This window comes from Phascolarctos cinereus, unplaced genomic scaffold (genome assembly GCF_003287225.1).
Source record: "Phascolarctos cinereus isolate Bilbo 61053 unplaced genomic scaffold, phaCin_HiC Scaffold_4;HRSCAF=312, whole genome shotgun sequence".
Classification (NCBI taxonomy): Eukaryota; Metazoa; Chordata; class Mammalia; order Diprotodontia; family Phascolarctidae; genus Phascolarctos; species Phascolarctos cinereus.
In genome coordinates this window covers 413,336,246-413,344,865 of record NW_027555847.1, presented here as the reverse complement: position 1 = coordinate 413,344,865, position 8,620 = coordinate 413,336,246, and the positions used below count along the sequence as shown (strand labels likewise).

Sequence of the window (8,620 nt, the reverse complement as noted above, 5' to 3'; positions counted from 1 at the left end):
AGTAAATAAGTGGAATGTGGAAAAATATGCCAATCAGATCTATGAACAAAGGAATGAATTTATGACAAAACAAGATAGAGAAGAAATTATGGAAAATAAAATATGTAATTTTGATTGCATGAAATTAAAAGTTTTTAGACAAACAAAACTAACACAACCAAAATTAAAAGAAAACAAGAAACAGAAAAATAGTTTGTGACAATTTCCTCCTCTTGTAAAGGTTGTGTATCTCAAACATATGAGGAACTTAGTCAAATTTATAAAAATAAGAGACATTCACCACTGGTAAAAGAATATGAACAGAGAGTTTTTAGAAGAAATCAAAGCTATTAAGTCACATGAAAAAAATGCTCTAGATCATTACTCATTAGGAAAAAAGCAAATTAAAATAACAAAAGATTCCAGTTCATTCATTTCATAATTAACTAACATGACAAAAAAGGAAAGTGGCAAATGCTTGGTGGGATGTGGAAAAAATGTGACACTAATCCTCTGGTAGTGGCATGAACTAGTCTAAACATACTGGAGAAGCATTCAAAATATGTACAAAGGTCTATAAAATGATACCTACCCTTTGATGGGGCAATACTACTGAAATGTCTGTATCCTAAAGAAATAAAAAAAGAAAAGGATCTACTTGCCTGAAGAAAATTTATAGCAGCTTTTTTGGAGAGGCAAAGAATTGGAAATCAAAGGTATGTCTATCCCTTGGGGAATGACTGAACAAGTTTTGGTACAAGATTGTGACAGAATACTATTATGCTATAAGAAATGATGAGCAAGTTGATTTCAGAAAAAAAAATGGGATGACTATCTCATTCACAGTGAAATGAGCAGAATCAGGAAAACATTATTTGCAATAACAGCAATATTATAACTGTTGTAATGGTGATCAATTGAAACCCTTATTTCCTCTGATCAAGATAATGATCCATGACAATTCCAAAGGACCCATGATCAAAAATGTTATCCATCTCCAGAGAGAGAACTGGTGAAGTATAAATGCAGATTGAAGCATACTTTTTATTTGTTAATTTATTTATTTTTAATTTTCAACATTCACTTCCATAAGATTTTAAGTTCCAAATTTTCTCCCCATCTCATCCCTTCCCCCCAAGATGGCATGCATTCTGAATGCCCCTTCCCCTAATCTGCCTTCCCTTCTATCTCCCCCCTTCTCTTATCCCCTTCCCTTTCTATTTTCCTGTAGGGCAGGATAGATTTCTATACCCCATTGCCTGTATATCTCATTTCCCAGTTGCATGTGAAAACAAATTTTTACATTTCTTTTTATAACTTTGGGTTCCAAATTTTCTCCCTTCCTCCCTCCCCACTCACCTTCATTGAGAAGGCAAGCAACTTGATATAGGTTATACACATGTAGTCATGCAAAACACTTCCATAGCAGTCATGTTGTGAAAAACTAACTCTATTTCCCTTCATCTCATCCTGCCTCCCATTTATTCTATTCTCTCTTTTTACCCTGTCCCTGCTTAGAAGAGTTTACTTCTGATTACCACCTCCCCCAATTTGCCCTTCCCTCTATCATTCCCCTGCTCTCTTATCCCCTTCCCCCCCTATTTTCCTGTAGGTTAAGACATATTTGCATAACCAATTGAGTGGGTATGATATTCTCTCTTTAAGTGAAATCTGATGAGTATAAGATTTATGCATTCCCTCTCCCCTTCCCCGTTTCCCCTCCACTGTAAAAGCCTTTTCTCATTGTTTTATGTGGAATAATTTACCCCGTTCTACCACTCCTTTTCTCCTTCTCCCAGTGTAATCCTCTCTTACCCCTTAATTTTATTCTCCAGATATTGCCCCAACATCTTTAACTCACTCTGTGCCATCTATCTATCTATCTATCTGTCTATCTATCTATCTATCTATCTATCTATCTATCTATCTATCTCTCTTCCCTCCAACTACCTAATACTGACAAAGGTCTCATGAGTTATAAATATCATCTTTCCATGCAGTAATATAAACAGTTCAACCTTAGTAAGTCCCTTATGATTTCTCTTTCCTGTTTACCTCTTCATGATTCTCTTGAGTCTTGTATTTGAAAGTCAAATTTTCTATTCAGCCCTGGTCTTTTCATCAAGAATGCTTGAAAGTGCTCTATTTCACTAAATTTCCACTTTCCCCCCTGAAGGATTATACTCAGTTTTGCTGGGTAGGTGATTCTTGTTGTAATCTTGTCTTCTTTGACCTCCAGAATATTATATTCCAAGCTCTCCAGTCCCTTAATGTAGAAGCTGCTAAATCTTCTGTTATCCTGATTGTGTTTCTACAGTACTTGAATTGTTTCTTTCTGGCTGCTTGCAATATTTTCTCTTTGACCTGGGAACTCTAGAATTTAGCTACAATATTCCCAGGAGTTTTCCTCTGGGGATCTCTTTCAGGAGGTGATTGGTGGATTCTTCCCATTTCTATTTTACCCTCTGGTTCTAGAATGTCAGGGCAGCTTTCCTTGGTAATTTCTTGAAAGATGATGTCTAGGCTCTTTGTTTGATCATGGCTTTCAGATAGTCAAATAATTTTTAAGTTCTCTCTCCTGGATCTATTTTCCAGGTAATTGTTTTTTTTTCCACTGAGATATTTCACAGTGTTTTCTGGATTTTTTTTTCATTCCGATTTTGTTTTACAATGTCTTGATTTCTCATAAAGTCACTAGCTACAATTTGCTCCATATTAATTTTTAAGGAAATATTTTCTTTAGTGAGCTGTTGGACTTCCTTTTCCATTTGGCCAATTTTGCTTTTGAAGGCATTGTTCTCCTCATTGGCTTTTTGGACCTCTTTTGCATTTGGGTTAGGATATTTTTTTAAGGTGTTATTTTCTTCAGTATTTTTTGGGGGGTCTTTAACAAGCTGTTGACTTGTTTTTCATGATTTTCTTGCATCACTTTCATTTCCCTTCCCATTTTTTCCTGTACTTCTCTTACTTGCTTCTCAGAATACTTTTTGAGCTCTTCCATGGTCTGGGGCTACTTCGTATTTTTCTTGGAGACTTTGGATGTAGGAGTTTTCATTTTGTTGTCTTTTTCTGGTTGTATGCTTTGATCTCATTTGTCATCAAAAAAAGATTCCGTGGTCTGACAATTTTTGCACAATTTGCTCATGATCCCAGCCAATTACTTGAATTATAAACTCCTTGTTAAGATAGAGGTCTGCTTCCAGTGTGGAGAATGTCAACTGTCTCAAGCTTCAGGCGTTTTGTGCAGCTGTTTTCAGAGATATTTCTAGGGACCTGTAAATTTTTAGTTCTTCCAAGATGCTATGATCAAGGGTGAGGTGTTTCCTCCTTTCCTGGCTTGTGCTCTGGTTTATGAGTAACCACAAGCACCCTTTTCTGCCTTGGAACTATGAGGAGGATTCACTCTGTACTGCCACTACTAGCTCCACCAAGCCAGCACTCCTCCTTATCCCAGGACAGCCACCCAGAACTGTGACCCAGATCCAAGCATGGGCAAAGCAAGAGAATCCAGCCCCAGAACCAGCAAAAAGATGCCTGCAATCCCCCTCTGATCAGCCACTTGATTCCTGGTCTGTCTGTGGGCCAAGATCAGGAAGCTGCCGCCTCCCCCAGGCTGCAGGTGGGACTTAGGCTGGGACTGAGCTCCTTTCTCACCACAATCACAGACATTTTCTACTGACCTTCTAAGTTGTCTTTGGTATTTGTGGGTTGAGAAACCACCATAGTTGCCTGTGATTCAGTCCTCTGAGGGCTGCTCCAGGTCCACTGAGGCCTGTTTTGCCTGTGCACCCAGGCTGAACTATGTTCCTCTCCCAGTCAGGCATGAGAGAGCTTTCCAATTAACCATCCATGTTGTCTTGGGCTGGAAATGTGTTTTACTCTGTCTTTTTGTGGGTTCTGCTGCTCTAGAATTTGTTTAGAGCCATTTTTTACAGGTATTTGGAGGAGTTTGGGGGAGAGCTCAAGGAAGTCACTGCTTTTACTCCACCATCTTTGCTCCCGGAAGCATACTTTTAAAATCTTTGTTGATTTGTTATTATATTTTGTTTGTGTGTTTTTGTTTTCGGAATATGGCTAATATAGAAATCTGTATTCCATGACTGCATGTGTATAATCAAAGTCAAAGTTCCAGCCTTATCAAGGAGATTCTTGGGGAAGAGGGGGAAGGGAGAGAATTTGGAACTAAAAGATTAAAAACAGTTGTTATTTTTTACATGAAATCAGGAAAAATAAAAGGAAATAAAACAATTTATAAAATCCTTGGTAAAGTAAAAAAAATGGTTTAAATTTCTGGACTGGGGAAAAACATGGAAACATTTTAAAGTTTATAAGATGAAGTTTGCAGGACAACTCACTTAATAACTCCATCTGTATGAATTTACTGAATAATTCCTACAAAAGGATATTTAACTTGCACTCAAATGGAACATAAGGAGGACATCAGGTTGAATTTCATTTGGACACCAGTCTTTTCCATGATTCTCAATGATTCAAATCCCAAGCATCTACCACTTTAAGACTAATTCCCACACTGTGGCTTATATAGATACCAATTATGACATATTTTGTGTTGAATATAAAAATGTGTAAGGACTCATTTTAATATGAGCAAGTTTTATAGCTTGCATAAAATAAAAGATGCATTTATAACCAGAATTTTAATTCACAGTCATTTCACATTTCATATACCACTATTTTTGAGCATTGCTGAGTCCTGATCTATAAGTTCATGGTTATAAGAAAATCAGGGAGAGAATTCCTTCTACCAGTGTAAACTAATAGAGCACCAGAGGTAAAGAGTTATAAAGTCTTTGGAATATGCCTAGTTCAACTTCTTTATTTACAGATTAGGAAACTAAGAATTACAGGGGTGAATTGACTAACTCAGGGTAACATAGTTTTTAATCTAGATATTTCAAGCTCCAACTTCATCTTTTGGTTCGCTAATTTTTTTATACTCCAGTAGTTTTAAAGAATTGTTAAAGACATTGAGAGATTCTCTAACTTTCTCAGCATTATAGGAAGAGTATGTATAAGAGGCAGAATTAAAAACAAATCTTACAGACTCTGAGGCCAACATTGTATCAAATGTGCAACCTTGTCTAACAACTTTATTAAGGTTTACAAAGTTATTTCCTTTTGGCAGCTCGGTTAGATAGATTTTGTAAATATATACTACCCTCATTTTGTAGACAAAGAGCATGAGTTTCTGAGAGGTTATTTGATTTTCTTACAGCCACAAACTAAGTAAATGTTGCAACTATCTAACACTAGTCATTTGACTAAGCTCAATACAATAATGGGAAATGTGGATGGGATAGCCACATAGCATGAATGAGAACCAATAAATGGTAAAATTCAGCTGAACATTAATGCCCTTGAGATACCTTGATGAAAGAACAGGAAAAAAGCCTTCAGGTTTTCACTAGATACTTTATGGAAGATATAAGGGAAAAAAAATGAAATGAACAAGGGACATGTGAAAGTATTGCAATCTAAGTAGGTGGTGACTGTACCCATACAAGTAAAATCATGTCTATTTCAAAGTATCACATTTCAAAGTGATTAAAATAAGAAAGAAATAAGAAAGACATGACAAGGTGAAAAGTGTGCTGATAGACAGTTTCTAAAGAGGGGAGTCATGAGCCATCTTAGGAGATATTAGGGAGTTTGATTTACAGGAATTAAGGTCATAATTTCTCTTTCATAAAATAACTTTTTTGTAAAATTCAATAAAACCTGATTTAGTAGCAAAAGAAAATATATTACATTTTGGCTTCTTGGAATATGTACGGCATAAGTTTGTCTAAATGAGAAGACAAGGAAAAATGAGACAGGATTTAAAACATACTGTTATTGTGAGAAATATGTGCACATTTATTAAATCTAAGTCAGCTAAAGACATAGATTTATATAGTGCTTTAATATGTATTTTATCAACTGTGCAAATATTAGTATCTTTGTATTTCTTTGCTGTAACTATGGGAAAAAATGTTAAAGCATTTAGGGCTTGTGTACATTTCCATCTGATTGTAGTACTGTATGGAGCACTTTGAACACTCAATTTTCATAGATATTACATTTTAAAATATTCTTAATTGTAGAAGACTGTCATCCTTAAAAAAAGGCAAACAGCATTGATAAAAATTGTTTTAATTTAAGAGAAGAAAGAATTTTTTTTGCTGTTTTTCTGATTTATTAAGCCATTTTCCACAAGATTTCTTCAATTAGAAGTTCTTTGAAACGATACCGTCATTTTTTTGCCAGCCGAAGAATAGAGTCATCAGATTCTTCCATTCTACGAATTGCTCTACAAATAGCATAAGTTTTAAACTGGCCATTGAATCTACCCGTGACCTTGTCAACCTCGGCCGCGTTGATCTGGATGGACGCATGGTCCTTGGCCCCGATGATCCTGTTGCTCGCGGAGCATTTCCGGGGCACATAGAATTCGCCGGCATCGTTCTGCATGTCGGAAGCTGAGGGGCCGAGTGCAAACGCGAAAGCAGCGGAAGAGGAAAAAAAAAAGCGAGAAGAAAGAATTTTTAAAAATACATATGAAATTAAAGCATGGATTGACTATTTTGTGGGATTTTGTAATTATTTTTAAGATCGTAAATATAAAACGTAACAAGAATATGAGAGATACGTGGAGATTATAAACATTATCATTTAAATATTTATGTGAGTAAAATTGCTTTAAGAAAAGAACAAATCAAGACTTTCAGGGGGCATGATGGCTGAGTAAGAAGTAAGTCACTTTCACGCTCCCTTATTGACCTCTAAAAGCCCTAAAAATATCACTCCAGGAAAAACCCTGGAACAGCAGAGCCAGCAGAAAGATGGGGTGCAGCAGTCTTGTAGCCCAGGAAGTTTGAGTGATTAACGGGAAAGGCCCCTCTCCCTCTGGGGTAGGGGGAGTAGGACAGGATGGGAAGTGATCTAACAAGCCAGCAACAAGCCCCACCTCAGTAAACTGGGATAGAACCTGATTCCCGAGTTATGCAGCAGGCAAGTGCCTGCAAGTTTTAGTTGGGATGAATCGAGAGTGAACAGAGGACAGAAAGCATTCCAGGCATGGGGGACAACCAGAGAAAATGCGTGGAGGAAGAAAAGTTGGTATCTTCTTTTTGGAGCAGTCAGAAGATATTTTGCAGGGAGTAAGGTATGAGAAGACTGGAAAGGTAGGAGGGGATTAGGAACGAGTTTTGAATGCTAAATAGAATACTTTGCATTTGTTCCTGGAGGTGACAGTGAGGAACTTTAGTTCATGGAGTAGTGGGTCAGAACTGTGCTGTAGGGAAAATTCTTTAGTGGCTAAATGGAGAATGGATTGGAGCAGGAAGAGACTTGAAGCAGGCAAAACCAGCAACAGGCTAGTGAAATACTTGAAGTGTGAGGTGATGTTGACTACACTAGAATAGTGATAGTGCCAGGAGAGAAGGGGTATGTTTGAGAGCTTTTCCAAAGGTGAAATTGACAGACGTTGAAATATATTGGATGGGGGCTGGGTAGTGAGGAGTCCAGAATGATTGCTTGGTTACAAGCCTCAGGATCAGGAGTAATAGGAAAGGAAAGGAAGGGGCAGACTCAAGGAGAAAGATAGTGAGTTTTCTTTTGACAGAAACATATTGGTGAGTTCTAATTACCAATCTCATATATGATCCAGAAAAACTACAGAAGAGAATACTGAAAAAATTGGAATATGTGATACATAACCCACTGTCTGTGATCATTGGAAAATTAAGGATATTAGAAGAGGGACCACAGTATTGAAGAGTACAAATATTCCTCCTGTTTTCTCCAAGGGAAATGTAATGGAAACTGCATGCTATAAACCAATGAACTTGACAGATTCAAAATAAAAGATTTCATCAATTCAAAAAAAAAACATTTTTAATAAATGTAAACACAAAGCAAGAATATATTGAGCTAAAATATCTGATATTTATATAACATCCTCACTGGGCCACTCTGCTAATAACTTATAAATATTACCTTATTTGATCCTCTCAACAACCATGGGAGGTAGGTGCTATTATTATTATTTCCATTTTACAGATGAGAAAACTAAGGCAAATAGAATTTAAGGGACTGGCCTAGGTCACAAATCTATTAACATACTAAGGCAGATTTAAACTCAGTACTCCCTGACTCCAGATACAGTACTCTATCCACTGTCTGCTAGCTGCCTGGTGCCCAGCTCTCTGGATCCTTGCCCAGAAGGTGAACCCAGGTCAATAACAAGAGCCCACATGGAAATAAAATTCCATCAGATAGAAGGTTCTGCATTAATTTATAGGGGGTTTACCAAGAAACATGCATTGATGCAATAATCACAAGGAATTAGAATAGATTCATCAAGAATAAATCATTTCAGTTTAACTCCACTAAACATTTTTTAGATATGTGGAATGATACTGATATGTATTTAGGGAAAAGAAGTATTTGAAGACATTTCTATGGTATTTCTATAAAAATGAGGGAAAATGTATATTTGATGACAGGATAGTTAGGTGTCATTGGAACTGACTGAATGGCTGGATGCAAAGAATTATCATCATAGCCCTATGTCACCTTAGAAAGAGGTCTGTACTGGAGTCTCCCTGGGATCTACACATGACCCTGTGCTATTTAATAT

The 8,620-nt window shown here is 36.7% G+C and overlaps 1 pseudogene; it reads right to left on the bottom strand.

The window, feature by feature from the left end:
- Window positions 1-6,152: 6,152 nt before the first annotated feature.
- On the bottom strand, window positions 6,153-6,472 carry LOC110223251 (small ribosomal subunit protein eS21 pseudogene; annotated as a pseudogene).
- Window positions 6,473-8,620: the final 2,148 nt, after the last annotated feature.